We start from the raw sequence: 24,214 nt of genomic DNA on the forward strand, positions 1-24,214 counted from the left end.
TTTTTTTTTTTTTTTTTTTTTAAGATACAGGGTCCTGCTGTGTTGCCCAGGCTGGAGTGCAGGGGCTATTCATAGCGCACGACAGCCTAGAACTTCTGGGCTCAAATGATCTTCCTACTTCAGCCTCCCAAGTAGCTGGGACTTTAGGTGCATGTCACAGCACCCAGCTTTAGACTATTACTTTGAGAATTACATGAAATAATATAGGTGAGAAAGCTTTTGAAATCAGCAAGTACTATCTGTACTTTTTGATATCATTATCTTACAAATGCTTCATTATCTCCACTGTTACTTCTCTCCTATCATCTCTTCTTCTGAAGGCTTAATTTCTAAGCCCCCTTTTGGGGTCCTCTATAAAATACTGTGGTATTTCAGGTCCTGTGTGTCCTGAAACCATTTGAGTTGCACATATGCAGTGGTCTTTATCTCTCTGAAATCATCTAACAGTTGTCCTGGGACCAGAATCTTCTGCAATTCCTTGGCCCCGTGCCCAGGGCTCTGCTAAGGGTCTGACCATGCACATGGGGCTAAATGTGGAGAGAGGAGCCAGTTACCCAGGGGCTAGAAATTAGAAAATGTGCTCAAGGTTTAGGCTCCTTGTATTAGTCTGTTTTCAAACTGCTGTAAGGAACTATCCAAGACTGGGTAATTTATAAAGAAAAGAGGTTTAATTGACTCACAGTTCAGCATGGCTCGGGAGGCCTCACAGAAAACACACAATCATAGCAGAAGGCGAAGCAGAAGAAAAACACCTCGACCAGACTGCAGAAATGCGAGCAAAGGAAGCAGAGCCCCTTATAAAACCATCAGATCTCGTGAGAACTCACTCACTATCACGAGTACACATGGGGGAAACCACCCCTATGATTCAATTACCTCCACCTGGTCTCTCCCTTGACACCTGGGGATTATGGGAATTCTAATTCAAGATGAGATTTGGGTGGGGACCTAAAACCTAACCACATCACTCCTGATGGTCCAATTTATAAAATTTTACAAGGCCATTTCCTGGAAATTAGGGGGTGGTAGCAAATCCTGAAACTGAGGGAGCTGAGAGGCAAGAAATCAGAGGCCCTACATCTGGAACCACCTCCTCCACGGGACCCTGCTTCCACTTCCAGGGCTGACGCCACAGGTTGGGACTTTCTGCTCCAGGTTCTAGCCAGGGAAACAGAGCCAGCTCCTCACATATAGGTAGGCAGAGGAAGAGCAAAAAAGAGACCCCCACGCTTTTTATTCCAACAGCTCTGGGGAAAGGTTTACTTTCAAGGAAAACAGGGAAATGCACTAATTCAGAGTCATCAATTAACTCCGTCACTTACTAGATGTGTGGGACTCTGGCTTCAACCTACTCCTCTGAAACAGGAATAGTGTGCCTATTCTAAACATCTTGCAGGCAGCAGATCAAACAATCAGTTGTATCTTTTTTTAAAAAAATTAGTTGAGAGTTAAAAAACAAAACAACTAAAAATTCTTTTGTAAATTTAGAGCATACAAACGCAAAGGATATATATTTCCTACAGCCTAGGATCTCCAGGTCCCTAGTAAGGGAGGCCATCTATGATTGTTTGCTGGGATGCATGTTTCATTTAGAGATGCGGCTGAGTAAGTCTTGGTTTATTTTTTGTTTGTTTGTTTGTTTGTTTTGGTTTTTTCAGTATTAAAAGACCTTTCAGGCCAGGTGTGGTGGCTCACGCCTGTAATCCCAGCACTTTGGGAGCCCAAGGCGGGTGGATCACTATGTCAGGGGTTCAACCTGGCCAAGATGGTGAAACCCCGTCTCTACTAAAAATACAAAAATTAGCCAGACATGGTGATGGGCACCTGTAATCCCAGCTACTCAGGAGGCTGAGGCAGGGAATTGCTCGAACCCAGGAGGCGGAAGTTGCACTGAACCGAGATCGCACCACTGCACTCCAGCCTGGGCAACAGAATGAGACTCCTTCTCAAAACAAACAAACAAACAAACAAACCTTTCAGAAACACATTGGTACTCCTAAGCTTTTATTTTTGTTCATAAGCCTTTAAATTAGAGTGAAGGAAAAATTATCTCAATTCCTGAAAAGACAGACATTAAAAGGAAACCACCAAATAAAGGCAAAACCATTGTTCAGGTGCTAGAAAAGGGTGAGGAGTGGTACAATCTAGGCAAGGCCAGGTGTGTGAGTAAACCATGGTACCTGAAAGCCTGGGTAAAAGAGCTGAGAATAGGATCCAAAGGGTTCAGCCCTCCAGGTAGCCAAATGCCACTGCAGGCTAGGGCTCCCTCCCTCCCTCTCTCATTTCTCCCTTTCTTTCTTCCTTCTGTGGAGTTCCTAAATCATGATTTCTTGAGAAATGGGACATTGGAACTTCAAGGCAGAGGTCCCCAACATCTTAAGGAGCCTGGAGATCATGATTCCTTGCCAAGGTGGGAATCAGACTCCATCTTGGCCTTCCGAGGCTAGGCAGAGTTAGACATTTTCTCATCTGGGCTCCAAAGGCCTGGGCCCACAGTTTTTTCAGCATCTCTCTCACTGCACTGTAGCCATTTGTTCACCAGAATGCATCCGTCCTGACCTGTGAGCTCTTTCAGAGCATGAATAGAGGAGTATAATGGTTTGGCCTTTGGTGGCAGAGAAACCTAGGTCCAAACTCTGATTGGCCCCTTAGGAGCTGTGTGATTTTTCTGGGAGAATGAAATTAGATACCATCTATAAAAATCTGGACTTATGGTATAACCAATAGGTGGTAGCTGCTATTACTTTAACTTGTTCTTCTGTATACAAATAACAATAGTTTTATCTGTTAGGATTAGTTTTATCTGCAGGAAACAGAAATTGCTTCACTTGTATTTAGTAGGAAGGGATTTACTCAATGGATAAGGTACTTGGAAAATGGTTAGAAGGGCTGAAGAAGCAGGTTCTAGGCTGGGGCTCACAAAACAGTACAGAAATGAACCACCAGGGAAGTTGCCACCTCTAGGGCACCTCTGGAGCTGTGCTGGAATCCAGAAGTGACTGCTGCTTCTGCTACAGTTCCTGCCTTTCAATACCCAAGAAGCTGGAGAATGGACTCTGGAGCTCTGATGCAAAAAAACCTTACATTTCCCCAGCTTTGCTGGCCAGCAAAATGGCTACAAAGGGGTGCAGCTTCTGCTTTGCACATCTTGCACTGAGTGCCTCTACTTGGCAGAAGACAGCTTGCATCTAGAACCCCAACTGCAAAGAAGCCTGGGAATCATGGTGCTCAGCTTTCCAACTTCACCCAGCAAGAGGCAGGAATGAAAGTTCAGTGACCATCCACACCACTGCTGGCACTTTCAGCTGTCATTGGCCTTACAGCACCACAGTTAGGTAAGTGCTCATTTGACAAATGAGGAAGCAGAGCCTTCAGGAAGTTACCTTGTCTGTGCCAGGTCACAGAGGAAGGGGTGAAGAAGGAATGTGAACAGGTTCTATCTTATTCTAAGCCTATGCTCTTAACGACCATTTTATCTAATCCTCCCTGCATCTTGAATGCCTAATCCTGCGTGTGGCCACACCTACTGAATGAATGTTAGAGGAGTTCATTCATTATGAGTTTAAACAGAAAATTACACCAACCTAGAATGCTGTGGCTTACAGAAAGTGTCTTCACCTCCTGATTGTGACCCACGTCAGGAGGCAGGAGGCCGACTGAGGGACACAGAGGAGGTGCGCCCACTCACAGCATGAAGCAGAGCTGTGTGCACACATCAAGCAAGGAAATGGGGCCGGAAAATGGGGCAAAGGCCTGTGGATTGAATGGTGGATTTGGATGCGGGCCACCTCTTCTAGCTCCTGAAAGACGACCAGGCAATGTGGTTATGAATGGGCCTAATGAGAATTGATTGATTCACTCAAGAGATGTTTGCTTTTTCTTTCTAAAATAGAAAATGACATACCCCATGATTCATGCACTCTGGTGCCTGTGATAATGGCCTCTTCAGTGCACTGACTCTGCTGATAACCACAGACACTCATCCTCTGCAGAGCTGTTGAGTGCCACACCCTATGCACATAGTGACCCTGCAGGCTCTCAGACACCTGCCACAGAAAGTGCTTTCCACATGCTCTCTGGGACACAAGGTACAGTTCCCAGGAGTGCCTGAGAAATCTCAGTGGCCTGGCATGGATGCTAAGGCCTGAGAGAAGAGCCCAGAGTCTAGGCCTGAGGGGCTGCAGTCTGCACACGGGAGTTAACTCATACACATACACAACCCACAGAGCCACACACATACATAGCACAAATACACACACAGACAGGACACACCACAGACAACATACATCACATACCAGATAGACACACACGGATAGACACACCACAGGACACATACATCACATACAGACACACCATGGACACAAAACATGCTAACACTACACACATGCCACAGGCCCACATAAACACCCACAGGGTCACAAATATACACAGCACAAATATACACAACAGATTAGACCACACACAAACCAGAGACACACCACCACATACACCCAACACATACAAATATACACACCACACACACAGAGAGACATACACACACACATACAACACACCAAACAAACATACACACTACAAACATACACCCAACCAATAAACACCCACAGAGCACAAACATACATAACACAAATACACACACAGAAGACACACCACTTGCACCAGACCCAGAGAAACACATATACCACACCACACACAAACGTGCACACCCAACACATCACCCACATGCAACACATACACCATACACAGAAACACATGAAGACACTCACGTACACCACACACACATACCACACACAGACACCAACATACCCAGCACACACAAACCACACACATACGCAGGCTCATGCACATACTCTACTTCTCAAAAAGTGCCTCACTACAGGACAGTCATATGCTAAAAGGCTTAAAATAATGGTAATATGGCCTATGAACGCAGAAGGTATGTATATAAAATAGTAAAAGAAATGAAAGAAAGCATCAAATATGGTAATACACAAAGATAAAATCTCTGTTGAAATGCATGCCTAATATTTATTGGAACTGGAGGACAATGCAGGCAACACAATTGATATTTAGTAATCTTTTCCTTGTGAGCTTACTCAGTTGAACAGCACATTTTTTCAAGTGGCTGCCCTTTAGCCCCTGTACACTCACTGTGTGCCACTGACTTATGTCCACTGGGCAGCATCTGCCAAGTCCCTACCTCATCTCCCTCCCTTCCAAATGTACCTGTTGGGGGACAGCCCTGCAGAGCCCCCTGTAGCACCTGTTTGATGATAGAGCTTGCCACCCAGTCCCTCTCATTCTTCCAAGCTCCTTTCCTGCCCAAGTCAGGAAAGTCCCACAGTTCTCTTCTCATAGTACAAACAGGGAAGTTCAGGGATTTGGTTAGAACTTTAGTTAGACCCCGGCTTCCCAGAGCCCTGATTTCTTCCAGGGCTACAGCAGTTTATCTCTATGTGCCCAGGGGGCGCTCAGGCCCAGGAATTGTGAATATTGGATGTTCCCTTTAGTATTTCTAAGATCCTATAGGGAAGAGTGGGAAATTGAAGTTAAGAGACAACCAGCAGATGAGAATGACAGTTGGGGTTTATTGACCAAGAAGGAAAGGATGGGCTGGTTGTAAGTATACCTTCAAGACCCATTATCTTACTGAACTTGAAAGCTAGAGGGGAATGTACAGAGACCATCAGCTATAATCCCTTCATCTCCCAGATGTAGAATCTGAAGCCAGAAGAGTGAAATCATATGTCTGAAGTCAAAACCAATTAGGAGTGACTCTGTGGTCGCAAATGTAGAATTCTTCCCTAATGGAGCACTGGTTACCATTTTCTATCTTCTGATTCTATGGTATTATTTCACTGACTCAGTGTATGGACCAAGATATTATTCTGGATATGAGATTTTATTAGAGAAGCTAACAAATTAAACATACTTTATTTAGGACTTTCCATTTTATTAGATGAATACTATATTCCTCTTTTCTTAAAGCAGGAGATGCTTGTGTTGGACAACCAACTGTTACATAATATAGAATATATATAATTTTTTCTAGAATATAGAATATTGTTATTTCATTTAATATTTAAATAGTCTGCCAGGTAGATAGTACACATTTTATAATCAAGAGAGGAACTGTAGTTCTGGGAAGGTGATTAAAGATGAATGAAGATCATCACACTCAAGTTGGTCTGGCTTCCATGTCATGGAATTTCTGCATTGCCACTCTGTTTTGCAAGCTTAGGAGACATCTGCTATGGTTTGAATGTTCATCCCCTCAAGATTCTTGTTAGCCTGAGTGAAGGGCACCCTGCACTCACTCTCCTGCCACCACAGTTGGCAACTTTTAGGAGCATATTCTTGCCCTACTGGGGTTAATTTGTATTTTTTTCCCTTCTTCTTTGTTTTTCCTTCCCTTTTATATAATATAATATATCTTTTATATTATAATATCATATAAAAGGTACGACACAAGTTGGTTGTCCAACAAAAACATCTCCTGCTTTATGAAAGTTCAAAATACAAAATAATAAAAGTATGATTGCCTCATTATAAAATATATTACATAGTAGGGTTTTTGTTTTTTGAAAAGACGTTCCCACTACATATTTCAACATTGAAGTTTTCAGGGAAAAAATGGTATAACTCAAGAAAAATAATGAATGTATATGTACTTCTGGCAACCTAATGATTCACAAGTAAGTGTGTGTTTTTAACTAGAGTTATAAAACAGTAAGAAACAGGAAAGATGTGTGGATTAGTAATGGGAAAACAGAGGTCCACTTTACATTCGCCATAATTTCGGCCTTACATGAATCCCTCAAACTTTGTGAGCTTCTATGTCCTCCTCCAGAAAATCTGTTATTTTTCTGGGTTTTTGTTTGTTTGTTTGTTATTTTTTATTGTCTGTTATTTTTGTTATTTTCGGAGGAGGACATTGACTGGGACCAAATGACTTCTATCGGTTTGCGGTAATCTATTTTCTGTTGCTTATAACAGAACATCTGAAACTGGGTTATTTATAAAGAAAAGAGATTTATTTCTTGTAATTCTGGAGGCTGAGAAATCTAAGGGCATGGCTCAGCATTCCATGAGGGCCTTCTTTCTGGACAGGATCCCTCTAAAGAGTCCCAACCTGGTGTAGAGCATCACATGGTGAGGCAACTGAGTGTGCTTGCTCAGGTCCCTCTTTCTCCTTTTTTTTATTTTTATTTTTAAAGTTTTTATTTGTAGAGATGGGGTCTTGCTATGTTGCCCAGGCTGGTATCAACCTCCTGGCCTCAAGCAATCCTCCTGCCTCAGCCTCCCAAAATGCTGGGATTACAGGGGTGAGCCATAGCAACTGGCCTATTCCTCCTCTTATAAAGCCACTAATGCCACTCCCATGATAACCCATTACTCCATTAATCCACACATGGATTAATTTATTCATGAGTGGAGAGCCATCATTACCCAATCACCTCTTAAAGGCCTCACTTCTCAATACTGCTAAATTGGGGACTAATTTTCAACAGGAGTTTTGAGGGGATGAGCACTCAAACCATAACAGGGGTCTTCTAAACTTGCAAAGCAGAGTGGCAATGCAGAAATTCCATGACATGGAAGCCAGACCAACTTGAGTGTGATGATCTTCATTCATCTTTAATCACCTTCCCAGAACTACAGTTCCTCTCTTGATTATAAAATGTGTACTATCCACCTGGCAGGACTATTTAAATAATGGCCACAAAGTGACTAGCCATTTGCCTGCCTCAACATTGATGTTCAGTAATTTTAGTTTTATATCCACCTCCAACTTTGCCATTCTACTCACTGATAACCATATCAAATGTATAAAGAATTCACAGCATCCATCTGACTCAGTGTACCATTTGGAGATTCGGTAATGAAAGACAACGTCATCCTTCCACAAAGTGCCTTTTGCTTTCGATGCAGGAGGGGGGGAAGCTAGCCTGAGCGGAGGGCACTCCTGCCACCACAGTTGGCAACTTTTAGGAGCATATTCTTGCCCTACTGGGGTTGATTTGTATTTTGTTTTCCCTTCTTTTCACTGAGTTTTGCTTACTTGCTTTTTACTGATGATTTCATTTCGTTGAGATCCATATACACAAACACACACACGCATTCACACAACACATCTGCCTGCCTCTCCCTTCAGTCATGGATCATTTCCTGCTTAAATCGTTTCCCCAGGCTTCCCTCCCCTTCATCTGGCTAACCCTTCAGCTTTCCTCATGGAAACTTTTCTGACCCTTCACCACTCTTCCTATTTGCTTTCATAGCACCCTATGTTCTTCCTTCCTAACACTTACCATGATCACAATTACATAATTTATTTGTGTCGTATTAGTCTGACTCCCTTTCCAGGCTGCAGGCTCCAAGAAGGCAGCAAGCTTGTCTATTTTGTTCACTGATCTGTCCCTAAGACTTGCAGTGCTTAGCATTTAGTAGGGGCTCCGGAAGTATGTGTGGAGTGGATGGATGGGTGAATAAATGAAAAGTGAATGAATGAATAAGGCCCAGAAGCTGGCTTTCATCCATAAGAACAGACTAGCTCTGTGGTGGCACGTCTGACCCTTTCCTCATTTCATATAGAGCTTCATCTTCACTCTTGCTGTTGGCAGGATTCCTCCACAGCTTCTTCTACACTCTCTTGAAAAGAAATTCATTTACTAGTAACATGAACAATTCAACCAGAAAGTTTTCATAGATCATGATTCCACAGAAACGCAATCTTGCTCAAACTGTGGCTTAAACACACATCCATAATACCCTCTGTGTCTTCTAATAGGTCTTCTAATAGTAAATCTATTTTGGGATAGCTCACATGGTTATTAAGAGAAGTAGGATGGTTAAAAGATCTTACAAATGACAGAACCCATTTTAGATTCCACGTTGACAATTTTTCCAGCCCAACAGTTCACCACTAAAGATTCTGCATGCATTATTTGGGGTCCTTCACTTTTGCCTCTTGGATTTCCTACCCTCTTTGTGCCCCCAGTTAATCAAATGAGCAGGTGAGCAGGAAGGAGCCCTTTAAAAGGAAGCTGTGAGTTTAAATCAAATCAGTCTTTTCTCCTATTGATGACTGCCCATAGAGCATAAAGAGCGCTTGAGACTTGCAGAGAAAAGTCAAGGAGGGAGCAGAAAATGAGGCAGAACCATGGATTTTTTTTATCTTCATGTTTCTGTCCTTAATAAAATAGCAACACGAAGGCTTCTCAGATGAATGAGTGGTTTTCCTCTTCCAGTCCAGTCTAAGAATCAGGTTGAACAACTGCAGGCAGCTATGTAAGAAATGCTTTCCAAAACAATTTTCCGTAGCTCTGCTGTGTTTGGGTCAACCGTCAGGCTTCCTGACAATCGATTTGTTCTTGTTTCCTCCTGATACCTGGTGCAGTGCTTTGGTGATTGTGCTGAGAGGACATGAGTACCCGCCTCTGAAACTCCCAGAGGTAAATTGGCATTATGAAGGAACAATAGCCCAAGCTTACGTGTGGAGGGAATATATTGAAGGATGCTGTGTTTAATTTCACTGCTTCCGTGAATGGTCCTCAAGATGAATAGCTTCAAGATTCCTGTGATTTCTCATTTCTTTTTTCTTTAAATAGCATGTCAGGGTCCCCCCACTTCAGCCCAAATAACGTTCATTTCAGCAATTCAGACCTGTCTGGGTGTGTGTCACAGAAAGAGGGGGCAAGGGTCACTTTGGAAGGGGATTTTGGTGGCGGGAGTCTACATCCTGGAGTGGAGCGGGCTTGGGTACTTCAGACGTCAGTGGGCTCCTCCCTTGGCTCCAGGTAAAAAAAACAAAAAACAAACAAAAAAAAAAAAACAAAAACAAACAAACAAAAAAAAACTGTACACTGAAGCTGCAGTAGCCAGTTTCACAATTTGATGCCAGGGGAGAAAACATAACTAAAGTGGGAAGGAGCAACATTCTGTCTGCTTCTGTGCTAATGCAGCAGCATTTAGGGGATCCTGAATTCTTCTGAGACTGTAACTGTCTATATCTTTTGGGACATGGTGGCAGCAGCATTGGCAGACATCAGCACCCTCATGGGGCAGAGTCCGTGTGGGATCATGTGAGCACATGCAAAAGATTCCTGAGGATTCCTGATAAAACCTAAAGGAGAGATCTCACAGAGAGGGTGGAGGATACAGGAGCCCGTGGCACAGTAATGATCATTCTTAATGTGACCCTGTTTGGAACCTTGACTTAAGTGTAGAACAGGGAAAGTACAAGTTACAGGAGAATTATAAAATGTCAGTGCTGGGAAGGATCTTAGAGATTATTAGTCAAATATCCCTCATGATACAGGTGATGATAGCAAGGCTCATAAGAGGATAGGCTACTCACCCTTGCTTGATGGCCAGTTCACAACATAACCAGGTTAGAACTTAGTTCTCTGGAGGCTCAGCCCATGACACATGATGGACTCCTGACATTCTTCACATGTTTGTAGGGCACTAAGGACTTCTGTTGTCTATGGGGAGAAAGTGTCTTCTAAGTACATACTACTTTGAGGGAAGTCCAGGATGCCGTAAGTCAAATGGAACTTGGGCTGTGGGCCGGAGTATTCTGTCCAGGGTACTCTTTTGGGAAGCCCCTGTTAGGTGGAGCTTTGCTGGTATTTACTGTAAGAAGGTGCAGCTTCAACTCTGGCTGCGTAAGGTCAGAAAGGGAAAGGAGGAGCCTTCTAGGAACAGCATCAGCTGGATCTTGGGCATTCAGTTTGCTTACCTGCCTCTGCCCATATCGTCACAGATTTTTGTCCCTCTCAAAACACTGGATTCACCCACAGAGTCTGCCAGGACTGGAGCAGTAAAAGACACAATGTATGTGTGTGTGTGAGTTTTGTTTTGTTTTGTTTTAATCAAAATGCTCTCTGCTGCTATTTCAGCTCATTGATTCTTGATTTGGCCTGAGCAAATCTGAAGCCGTGTGTTATTGTTGTTTATATTTCTTCATGAAATTCGGTCATCCCTTAGCCTGCCCAAGGTGAAACACCCCAAGTTCTTCAACCGTCGGCTCTTAGGAAGCTGAAACCAAGGTAATGGTGGTAATAATCTTGTAATAGAATGCTCCAGAAACTCAGGAGAGGATACAACCTTCCAAACCTCAAGCATTCATTTTCAGCTATTCACCCTTATTACTGTACTAATAAAAACCTACTAAATGTATTCTACCCTGGAGCACTCAGGAGATGTCTTCTGACTTAGCAAAGATTCAAATTACATTTAAAAGTTGATTTTAAAAATACACACACACATTTAGCTTTAAAAACAAATATACTATACATTGAAAATACACTCAACAAAAATATAGCCCTTTCCTTTGGAAGGTCACTGATTGGATGGGGAAATCCTGACAGAATAAATTAACAGTCATCTGAGCCTGTTTCAGGTTCATGCAGACACCCCCACCTCTCTGCACTTTGCTGCATTCTTGTGAATGGGCCCAAACTCACCCAGATGACACCTTTCATATTCTTTCTTTCCCGCTCACTCCCTACCCTCCTCGACACTTTACCCCCTCACATTCCTTCTCCATTTGACTTCACAAGTGACTATGACAATAGGCCGAGGGTGTTTTTAATTGTTTCTGGTGATGCTCTCTAGCATGGCCTCACAGGAAACCTTGCACCTGCAAAGCCAAAGCAGTCTGCCACAGAGGCCATGCTGACCATGTGGGAGACAGACCATGGGCCAGAATTTCACTCTGCAGTGACCCTTGGTAGGGGTTAGGGAGCGGATAATTCTTCACCAGGCTTCTGTTCAAGCTCCATCCCCCACCCGATGCCCATGACACTCTGGGATCTGCTCAAAGACAAAGCATTCTCTTGTGTCTGTCTATCCATTTGCACTCCTGGACTCATGTCCTATCTCCCTCTAAACAGAGTCAATATGAAGAATGTCTCATTCTTTTCCCCAAAACCTCCAGAGAAAGTTTGCTCCAATAGAATTTCCGGACACTAGTACCTGGAACACACAGGATGAGATGAAGTCAGCAAAATGAAATTCAACAGAGTTTGGAAAAATGTCCAGATATTTAAAAAAGTTCTGTGGCAAAGCTATCATCAAAGGTTTAAGGTTCGAACATTGTGATGAAAGCAGATGAGGCATTATCTGCCCCTGTGGTCTCACAACAAGTTGTGTGATTTCTCACACCACCTCATGTCCTTCCAAAGAAAGCCACTGCCTGCAGCAGGGCCTAACACAGTTAGGTCACTAATCCAGTTCTACAAGACTCAGGGAACCCAAGGGACATGCCCCATGGCCATTTACTACTCTATGCTAATCCAAAGAGATAGCTTGTGACTTGGGGAGAGTACAGATTTATGGATCTCTTACCTCTGACTTCCTACCCGGACTCTGAAGAACTGAGGTTTTGTCCTGTATACAGTTGTTTTGGTCAGAGATGTATCAGCCAGTAACAGGCAGGTAGAGTAGTTCTCTGGAGAAAAATCGCCACTGTTAGAGGAAGAAGTTTCCAGCACCCAGACTAAGGAATCTACAAGATGTAGAAGCAGCAATGAGCAGTGTAGAAGTTTCCAGAATTGAGAAAGTGAAGGTTCAAGCAAGGGGTAAGACCGCCATTATGAAGAGACAGTATAGCCTCTGAGAAGAAAGTTGTGGGACTTGGCTGGGTGCGGTGGTTTGTGCCTATAATCCCAGCACTTTGGAAGGCCAAGGCAGGAACATTGCTTGAGCCCAGGAGTTGGAGGCCAGTCTGGACAACATAGTGAAACCTTGTCTCTACAAAACATAAACAAAATTAGCCAGGTGTGGTGGCATGCACCTGTGGTCCCAGCTTCTTGGGAGCCTGAGTGGGAGGACAGCTTGAGCCCCAGATGTTGAGATTGCATGCAGTGAGCGTAGATCAAGCCACTGCACTCCAGCCTGAGCACGAGATAAAGACCCCATTTCTAAAAAAAAAAACAAACAAAAAAGAGAGAGAAGAATAAGAAAAACTGTGGCACCTGAGGAAACACTACTCCTGCTTTGGGGAATAAGTGCCTCATTTGTTTTCTCACTTCTAGACTCAGAGCTCTTAACATCAGGAACCTATGCTACCATTATATATGTAAACGTTGGGCAAATGTCTGAAACATAATAGGTACTCAATAAATGTTTGCTAAGCTGATTAGAATCAAAATAAGCAAATCAAACTTAAAAACTAGTCAGTATAAAAATCAGGGTTCTTTGTAGGAACTCAGATTGCTGACCACCAAAATTTCTCTTGCTTCCCTCCTGAATTCGTCTGACACTTGTTCAGATTCTCTGAGCAAGTAATGTTGTCTAATGAACTAGCTTCTAGACAGATGTGGCTATTTAAGTTAATTAAAATTAAATGAAATTGGCCGGGCGCGGTGGCTCAAGCCTGTAATCCCAGCACTTTGGGAGGCCGAGATGGGTGGATCACGAGGTCAGGAGATGGAGACCATCCTGGCTAACATGGTGAAACCCCGTCTCTACTAAAATACAAACAATTAGCCGGGCGAGGTGGCGGCGCCTGTAGTCCCAGCTACTCGGGAGGCTGAGGCAGGAGAATGGTGTGAACCCGGGAGGCGGAGCTTGCAGTGAGCTGAGATCCGGCCACTGCACTCCAGCCTGGGCGACAGAGCAAGACTCCGTCTCAAAAAAAAAAAAAAAAATGAAATTGAAAATTCAGTTTCTCAGTCACACTGGCCATCTTTCAAATACACAATACCCTCATGTGACCAGTGGTTACCATACTGAACAGCAGCAATTGTAGAACGTTCCCATCACTGCACAACATTCTATTGGGCAGCACTGGTCTAGAGTATTGAAGAGAGCCTTCACATCTGATTCAGCCTTCTAAAGAAAGACATTTTGGATTTAGGAGCACATGAAGAGAATGGGGAGTTTGTAGGGCATTCAGGCAGGGCTTACAAACTTCTTCCGCTGAAGCTCAACTCCTTCCTGGAAAAGAGGAACAAGAAGGAGATGGAAAAGAAGGACAGTTGACAAACATTTTCTATAAAGAATCAGATAATAACTAGCCACGGTGGCTCAGGCCTGTAATCCCAGTGCTTTGGGAGGCCAAGGTGGGTGGATCACCTGAGGTCAGGAGTTTGAGACCAGCCTGGCCAACATGGTGAAACCGCTTCTCTAGTATTTTTATAAAAATACAGAATTAGCCGGGTGTGGTGGCATATGCCTGTAGTCCCAGCTATTCTGGAGGCTGAGACAGGAGAATCGCTTGAACCCGCAAGGCAGAGGCTGCAACGAGCCGAGATTGCACCACTGCACTCCAGCCTGGGTGAGATACAGTGAGACTCCATCTCAAAAAAAAAAAAAAAAAAAAAAGAATCAGATAATAAATATTTTAGGCCTTAAAGGCTAAGAAACAAAATCAAGGCCAGGTGTGGTGGCTCACGCCTATAATTCCAGCACTTTGGGAGGTCGAGGAGGGTGGATCACCTGAGATTGGGAGCTCGAGACCAGCCTGACCAACATGGAGAAATCCCATCTCTACTAAAAACACATGCATGGTGGCACATGCCTATAATCCCAGTTACTTGGGAGGCCGAGGCAGGAGAACTGCTTGAACCCAGGAGGTGGAGGTTGCGGTGAGCGGAGATCGTGCCATTGCACTCCAGCCTGGGCAACAAGAATGAAACTCCGTCTCAAAAAAAAAGAAACAAAATCAAAGAGATTCTTTAAATACTTACATAGCAAGGGAGAAAACAAATTTCCACAAACTTTTATTGATGACATTCAAAACTTTAGGAACACTGAAATTTGAATTTATATAATTTTCACATCATTAAATACTATAGTTCTTTTGATTATTTTCAACCATTCCAAAAGGTAAAAACCATTCAAAGCTCACGGGTTGCATCATAACAGGCAGTGGGCCAGATTTGGCCTGCAGGTAGAGCTTGCTACTTGGCATGCTAGGCCATGCAGAAAAAACACCATGCAACACAACTGGCTGGCTTCTTTTAGGAGCCAATTTTCAGAAGTGATATACAAATAGGATGGGATGCTTGTGCAGAGTATATAGAAAGTCTCCCTCGAGAAGCAGGAATGAGGCCGGGCACAGTGGCTCATGCCTGTAATCCCAACAGTTTGGGAGGCTGAGGAGGGAGAATCACTTGAGGTCAGGAGTTCGAGACCAGCCTGGCCAATATGGTGAAACCCTGTCTCTGCTAAAAATACAAAAATTAGCTGGGTGTGGTGGTGCACACCTGTAATCCCAGCTCCTCTGGCGGCTGAGGTGCAAGAATTGCTTGAACCCAGGAGGCACAGGTTGCAGTGAGCCGAGATCACGCCATTGCACTCCAGCCTGGGCAACAGAGCAAGACTGTCAAAAAAAAAAAAGAAAAGGAAGAAGAAGGAATGACATCAAGTCACCCTCTAGAATCGGGAATGTTCACTCAAGGTAGAGATGATTCTGCTTTCTCCATCCAATATAAGTTCTTTTGGGAGAGGAGCCACTGAGACCTAAAGAAATAAAAGAATCGTCCCCTGAGTCAGTCAAACCTGCTACTGAAGCTATGGGACTTCTCAGAAGAATCCTCAGAGATAAGACCAGCGTGGGATGGCCATAGGCCCCCACAAGCTGTGATGCTAGAGAGAGTGACTGTTTTCCCTGACTTCACAGCCAGCCACCTGCTTAGCCGGAAAGGAATACCCAGAGGGAGTCAAAGGAAGGTGATGGAGTTGGGAGAAAAAAGGCAAAACTTGGGCCACATCTGCATGGGGAAAAAAAGAGAGGAAGCTGGGCACAGCGGCTTGTACCTATAATCCCAAAACTTTGGGACGCCGAGGTGGGAGGATCACTTGAGCCAGGAGTTGAGACAACTTGAGACCAGCCTGGGCAACATAGGGAGACCCCATCTCTACAAAACAACAAAAACAAATTTGCTGAACATAGTGGCACACACCTGTAGTTCCAGCTACCCAAGAGGCTGAGGTGGGAGGATCACCTAAGCTCAGGAGTTTGAGGATGCAGTGAGTCATGATCATGCCACTGCACTCTGGCCTGGGTGACAGAGCAAGACTCTCTCTCACAAAAAAAAAAAAAAAAAAAAAGTTCCCGGAGAAGGGTGATATACAAATGTGAAAAAGAGGAGAGGTGAAGAAGTTAAGGCAGCTTTTAGGCAGGTACAAGAATTGAGGAGCACTGTTTAACGTAAAGAGCATTCACTAGGAGTTAGGCTGCCAAGATGTTCTTTGTCTTGATCCAATATATAGTTCACATAATTTTAGTACCATCCTTCCCCATATTTAAAAAAGAGATAATGATACTTCTTATATTTGCAAAAAAAAAAAAAATACAAGTGAACTTCTTGGGAAAGTTAATAAATCTTTCACATTGGTTTAGTTTGTAACCCAATTTTTTCAATTTTTCCCACCCCTGTTCCCCTATGAAGTCTTTTAAATCTTCAAACCAAAATGGAATTGCAGCTGCCTGCTCTGAGCACTTGGGGTAACTGCATGTACTTTTTTTCTTAAGTTTTATTTTAGGTTCAGGGGTACATGTGAAGGTTTGTTATATAACTAAACTCGTGGCATGGGGGTTTGTTGGACAGGTTATTTCATCACCCAGTATTAAGCCCTGTACCCCATAGTTACCTTTTCCGCTCCTTCCCTCCTCCCACTCTCCACCCTCTAGTAGACCCTAGTGTCTGTTGTTCCCCTCTTTGTGCTCATGAATTCTCATCATTTAGCTCCCACTTATTAGTGAGAACATGAGGTGTTTGGTTTTCTTTCCTGTGTTAGTTTGCTATTTCCAGTGCTTTTCTGTGTCTGCCTTCCCCCACAAAACTGGAAACTCCCCCAGGGTGGCCATGGCATCTCATTCCTCCCCACAACCCCAGGGCCTCACTGGGTGAGGTTCGGGATTTAGTAAGCAGTGAAATGTTTGCTAGAGGAGTGAATGAACCCCTGGGCATTCCATTTATTACCTCAAGGTATCCCCTCACTAAAGCTTTGAGTTAGACAATACTTTGGGAAAACAACAGGAAGTGAATGATGAGGATTGTGTCTGAGTATATGTCCTGCTTAAAGCATTTTTTTAAAAAATCTTAAAATACAAGTGTAAACAAAATTTCAACCTATGAACATTTAGGTTATAACTTCTGAAAGATAGGTACTGTTATTCCCATTTACCAAGCGAGAAACCTAAGACTAACTTCCTTCAAGTCACATTGAAAGTTAGTTTCTGACTCAGAACAAGCGTCCTGGCTTTTAGTCTTAGCCCACAGATTTCCTCTCAAAAGTGCAGCTCTCTTATGAGCACTTAGCTGTCAGAGACTGAGCAGTCAGTTGGTGGTAAGAATAAGGAATTCATGAACCTTTCCTGAGGATCAGTAAACAGATCTTCACCGCAGCTCCTGCCTTCCTGCACTCCGCCCTTTGACAATGTTTGCGTCCCATCCTGAGGTCTCCAGAGTGGAACCTGCCCAGATGGTGTGAGAGGAGGAGCTTAGTTAAGCAAGAGACAAGTATAAAGAAACTTCTAGTGAACTAAGAAGAAACATGCAGTGTTTCTGGGTGGTGACTCATGGCTGTAATCCCAGCACTTTGGGAGGCTGAGGCAAGCAGATCACTAGGTCAGGAGATCGAGACCATCCTGGCCAACATGGTGAAACCCTGTCTCTACTAAAAATACAAAAAATTAGCCGGGCATGGTGGCGGGCGCCTGTAGTCCCAGCTACTCGGGAGGCTGAGGCAGGAGAATGGCATGAACCCAGGACGCGGAGCTTGCAGTGAGCTGAGATCTTGCCACTGCACTCCAGCCTGGGTGACAGAGCCAGACTCCATCTCAAAGAAACAAACAAACAAACAAAAACAGTAACATGCAGAAGAAAACCCAATGAAGACTGCTATAGAAGTTGTTTGGCAGCCGGGCGCGGTGGCTCAAGCCTGTAATCCCAGCACTTTGGGAGGCCGAGACGGGCGGATCACGAGGTCAGGAGATCGAGACCATCCTGGCTAACACGGTGAAACCTCGTCTCTACTAAAAAATACAAAAAACTAGCCTGGCGAGGTAGTGGGCGCCTGTAGTCCCAGCTACTCGGGAGGCTGAGGCAGGAGAATGGCGTAAACCCGGGAGGCGGAGCTTGCAGTGAGCTGAGATCCGGCCCCTGCACTCCAGCCTGGGCGACAGGGCAAGACTCCGTCTCAAAAAAAAAAAAAAAAAGAAGTTGTTTGGCATTTCCTAGATTGGAGAGGGATGGGGTGGAGACCTAGAACTATCATCGTCAGAGCTGGTCAGTCCTTGACTTCACTCCACAGGATTTATCCTTTTTACTGAGGCTGTCCTATCTCCCTGGTACACCTATTAGTCTAGTGGGGACCAGTAGTTCATGTTCCTACATATTTATGCAGGATTAGCAAACTGGTGTTTGTCACTGTCATTAACACCATCATCTCCATCATCATCACCACCACCATTGCCGCCATGTCCAGCACCTCATAGTTTACCAAGTGTTTTTGTATTCACCTTCTCACTCTGTGCTGACAACAGCCCTCTGTGGACAGCTCTGTTGTTGTGATCATGTGTACTAAACTCACTGACGTTTCCTTGGGCCTTCAAATGGGTATTTATATAATATGAAAGTAGAGATGGGGTCAGAAAAAGTACTATTAAATAACCTAGGAGAGAAGAACCCTTTACAATACTTTGCCTTTGTGAGTCACTTGGTGGGGGTCACCTATTTAGCACTTCTGCTAGTTTTTTTGCTACTGAGGATGTTAACCAAAATAAAAATAAGGACATTAAGAAGATAGATTATAATAACATGAGTAATTTCCCAAATTCTCCTTTTGAAAAACAAGACTAAGGCCCACTGAGTCAAGTCATATGTGGAGTGAAAATGTAATGAAATAATAGTAAATAACAATAGTACTACATATCAATGTTTAGATCTTTAAAAAGTGCCTTTGTATAATTTAGCCTCACAACTACCTTTCAAGTTATTAAAATAATCATTATCTCTGTTTTAAAGATAAAAAAGAATTTCGGTTAAATGACTCACTAACTCGCTGATGTAAGAAACAGAACAAAGCTCTAATAGGAAATTTTCTTGCCCATTTAAGAAACCCAAATCAAAGAAATTTTTAAAACAATAGCCTTACTTTTACAGTCTATTAATAAAACAAGTTGGCATTAATGCTCGAAATGTGGATTTTATACAATAGTGTGGGTTGAAAGGTTCACAGGATCTTTGTTGAATATGGAGACTAACGGGGTGTCATTGAAAATATGCCTTCATTTATCTGGTTTCTGAAGAGCCTCTTTCTGATGGTTTTTGTATCTTTGCCTCCCACCTCATCCCCAGTCACAATCAGTGTATTTTCTTCCATGGGGACAGGAATCACCTAGTAATAAGTAAAGGTCTGGTTCAGTGGTTTCCCACCTAGACTGCACATTAAATTTTCTGTGGGCTTTTTAAAAAGACAGATACCTTACAGTAACCAGAACAGCATGGTCCCGGCATAAAAACAGACACATAGACCAATGGAACAGAATAGAGAACCCAGAAATAAATCCATGCACTTACAGCCAACTCACTTTTGACAAAAGCCCCAAGAACATTGGAGAAAGAATGGCCTCATTAATAAATGGTTCTGGGAAAACTGGATATCCATATGCAGAAAATGAAACTAGATCTTCATTTTACCGTATACAAAAATCAACTCAAAATGGATTAAATACTTAAGTGTAAGATCTTAAACTATAAAACAACTAAAAGAAAAACACCGGGGAGATGGTATGGGACACTGGTTTGAGCAAATATTTATCTGCAGAAGGCCTCAGAAGCACAGGCAACAAAAGCAAAAATAGGCAAATGAGATCACATCAAGCTAAAAAGCTTCTGCACAACAATCAACAAAGCAAAAAGACAACCTACAGAATGGGAGAAAAATATTTGTAAACCATCCATCCGACAAAGGATTTGTAACCAGAATATAGAAGGAACTCAAACAACTCAATAGCAAAAGACAAATAATCCAGTTTGAAAATGGGCAAAAGACCTGAATAGACATTTCTCAAAAGAAGACATACAAATGGCCAACAGGTATATTTAAAAATGCCCAATGTCAATCATTAGGGAAATGCAAATCAAAACCACAATGAGATGTAATTTTATTCCAGTTAGAATGACTATTTCAAAAAGACAAAAAATAGGCCTGGCATGGTATCTCACATCTGTAATCCCAGTGCTTTGGGAGGTCAAGGCAGGAGGATCACTTGAGGCCAGGAATTTGAGGCTGCAGTCAGCTATGATTGCATTACTGCACTCCGGCCTTGCAATAGAGGTAGACCCTGTCTCTAAAAGAATAAAATATTCCGGGTGTGGTGGCTCATGCCTATAATTCCAACACTTTGGAAGGCCAAGGTGGGTGGATTACTTGAGTCCAGGAGTTCAAGACCACCCTGGGCAATATGACAAAACCTTGTGTCTACAAAAACTTCGCAGGACATATTGGTGTGTGCCTGTATTCCCAGCTACTCAGGTGGCTGAGGCAGGAGAATGGCTTGAGCCTGGAAGGTCAAGGATGCAGTGAGCCATGTTCACGCCACTGCACTCATCCTGGGCTACAGAATGAGAGCTGTCAAAAAAATAATTAATATTAATAAATAAAGTTAAAAAATAAATAAAGGAAAATAAACAGTGACAAATGCTGGTAAGGACGTGGAGAAAGAGGAACGCTTGTATGCTGTTGGTGGGAATGTATGGTAATACAGCCATATAGAAAACAGCATGGAGATTTCTCAAAAAACTAAAAATAGAATTACCGTATGATTCAGCAATCCCACTGCTGGGTATATATCCAAAAGAATGGAAATCAGTATATCAAAGCCATGTGCACTCCCATATTTATTGCAGCACTATTCACAAGAGCCAAGATATGGAATCAACCTGCATCCATCAATGGATAAATGGATAAAGAAAATATGGCAGATATACACAATGAAATATTATGCAGCCATAAAAAAGAATGCAATCCTGTCACTTGCAGCAACACAGATGGAACTACAAGTCATTATGTTATGCGAAATAAGCCAGGCACAGAAAGACAAATATCGCATGTTTTCATTCATATGTAAGGGCTAAAAAAGTGGATTTGATAGAGGTAGAGAGTAGAATCACGGTTACCAGAGGCCGGAAAGGAAAGCAGGGAGGGGAAATAAAGAGAAGATGGTTAAGGGTTACAAATATACAAATATGGGGAATAACTTCTGGTATTTGATAGTACAGTAGGGTGATTATAGTTAACCATAATTTATTATATATTTCAAAATAGAAGAATTATAATGGTCCCAACCCAAAGAAAACTATTTGAGGTGACAAACATCCCAAATACCCTGACTTGTTCATTACACATTGTGTACAGGTATCAGAATATCACATGGTCCCCAAAATTACATGTACAACTATTCAACTATTGTTATAGCAGTAGGTAGTTAGACATGAGAAGGGCAGGAGAAGGCGCCCCCTCACTTCCCCCTGCACCAGGAATGTCAGGTGACCATCAGGTGATGGTCAGGTGGTGGCTAAACCAATAATAATTGGTTGCAGCCAGTGTCTCCCAATAGATAGAAAACACCTGAAACTGGTGAGCAGCAGCTTCCTGATAAGATCTCAGGAGGTGGGCGAGTGGGCTCAAGCATGCACACTCGGGGCAAACTGGCAGAGCTTAACTGGTATATGACCTTCTTCTAGAACACCCAACTGGTAAGGGAAGAGAGCCTCAAGTGAGCATATGTACAACTCCAGTAAACACACTGTGCATGTGGCCCCTCCCAAGTGCTAGCGGGCCACTGCACATGCCAACAGCCCACCCCAAGGGAAGAATCAGAAGAGATGTAACACAATCCAGGAAGCCTGCCAGCATATAAAACACCAAGTTGAAGGTCAAATTGTGCACTTGATCTCTCAAGTCACCCACTTGGCCCTCTTCCAAGTGTACTGTATTTTCTTCATTCCTGCTCTAAAACTTTTTGATAAACTTTCACTCCTGCTGTGTAACTTGCCTGGGTCTCTCCCTCTGCCTTATGCCCCTGGGTTGAATTCTTTTTTCTGAGGAGGCAAGAACTGAGGTTGCTGGCCAGGTGCAGTGGCTCACACCTGTAATCCCAGCACTTTGGGAGGCTGAGGTGGGTGAATCATGAGGTCAGGAGTTCAAGACTAGCCTGGCCAAGATGGTGAAACCCTGTCTCTACTAAAAATACAAAAATTAGCCGGGCGTGGTGGCAGGTGCCTGTAATCCCAGCTGCTCAGGAGGCTGAGGCAGGGAATTGCTTGAACCCAGGAGGCAGAGGTTGCAGTGAGCCGAGATCACGCCACTGCCCTCCAACCTGGGCAACAAAGTGAGATTCCATCTCAAAAAAAAAAAAAAAAAAAAAAAGGGAATTGAGGTTGCTGCAGATCTGTACGGATCTGCTGCTAACACTGTTATTTATCAATTAAAGAAACAAAACATAGATACCTAGCTCCTCTCTCCACAGCAACTGATTCTGAATCTCAGGAAATAGAGGCCAGTTGTGCCTTTTAAATCTCCCCAAGTGTTTCTTACATAAAGTAAAGGCCGAAAACCACAGATAACAATTTTACCTTATAGTATTACTTTAAAATATTACTACTATCATCATAATCATGATTCTTGCATGTTTGTTTGCCAGTTTAATGTTATAAGAATCCATGGCAACAAGGATATCATCCTTCAGGATGAGCCCTTTTTTATATTATGCTTTCCTGGTAGCTTGGTGATGTTGAGGAAGCTGCAGAACCAGAAGACGAAAGGGTCAGGGCTTTCCTAGGCCGGTCTTTCCATGATAAAGAAATGGCGCTTGTTGATTAATTTCTTGAAACATCTCAGCATAGTTTTTCATTCTCCCTTAATCTGTGAGCTAAACTGCAATCTGAAATATTTAAGTTATATCACCAGTCAAGTGGCTAATTGAGAAATCTCCTTCTCCTTCTCCCCACAAAGCTCTACCAGACTGTTATAAATGCAAATTTAGGCCAGGCATGGTGGCTCATGCCTGTAATCCCAGCAAAAGTGCTTGTTGATTAATTTCTTGAAACATCTCAGCATAGTTTTTCATTCTCCCTTAATCTGTGAGCTAAATTGCAATCTGAAATATTTAAGTTATATCACTAATCAAGTGGCTAATTGAGAAATCTCCTTCTCCTTCTCCCCACAAAGCTCTACCAGATTGTTATAAATGCAAATTTAGGCCAGGCATGGTGGCTCATGCCTGTAATCCCAGCACTTTGGGAGGCCAAAGCGGATGAATCACTTGAGGCCAGGAGTTCAAGACCAGACTCACCAACACGGTGAGGCCGCATCTCTACTAAAAATACAAAAATGAGCTAGGTGTGGTGGCAGGTGCCTGTAATCCCAGCTACTTAGGAGGCTGAGGCACTAATCGCTTGAACCTGGGAGGAGGAGGCTGCAGTGAGCTGAGATCACGCCACTGCACTCCAGCCTGGGCAACAGTGAGTTCCAACTAAAAAAATAAAATAAAAATTAAAAATGAATAAATAAATGCAAATTTAAACCTACTTTCCACATGCCTCTAAATATGTTTGCATTAGATCTGTATTGTTCTTAGCTAATCCTGGTATAGAAAATGACAGGGCCTTATTCAAGCTTCTCAGAAGTCTGTGCCAGGAGGGGCCCTAACCCAGAGCTGGAGATAGAGTTTCGGAAAGTATCTGTGACATGTTCTCTATATGAGCTAATGGACTCTAGGCCATCATGGTCTATCAGCTCCCTAGAAAGAGTGGGTCACATAACCCTATAAGGGGGCCTTCTGAGTACAGCAAGGACCCCAGAGAGGAACCAGGCCAGTCCTGGGGCTAAGGGAAGCTGCCCCAGGGGGCAAGAGTCATTTTTTGGAAAATAAAATCCCAAACCTCTGACTGAGTTATACTCCAGTACACAGTTCTACATATATTCTAACCTCGAAACACTTCTCTTTCCAGACAAAGTGGATAGGCATGTGCATTGTTCAAAGCTCTGTTCACTGAGAGGATTTTCTGTTGCCCCTGTCTTTTTCAAGGTCAGGCCTGACACTAAGTGCAGCTATCATCAACGTTCAGCTTGCACACGAATACCAAGCCAACCCATCCCTAAAGCAAGCTGTTGATCCTCCTTTAGCTGTTGGTTAAGAATTGCCCATATAGCCATGGGTATTAGAAAAGGGATGGGTGCCAGTGTAACAGTG

This window comes from Rhinopithecus bieti, unplaced genomic scaffold (assembly GCF_001698545.2).
Source record: "Rhinopithecus bieti isolate Rb0 unplaced genomic scaffold, ASM169854v2 scaffold_27006, whole genome shotgun sequence".
NCBI lineage: Eukaryota > Metazoa > Chordata > Mammalia > Primates > Cercopithecidae > Rhinopithecus > Rhinopithecus bieti.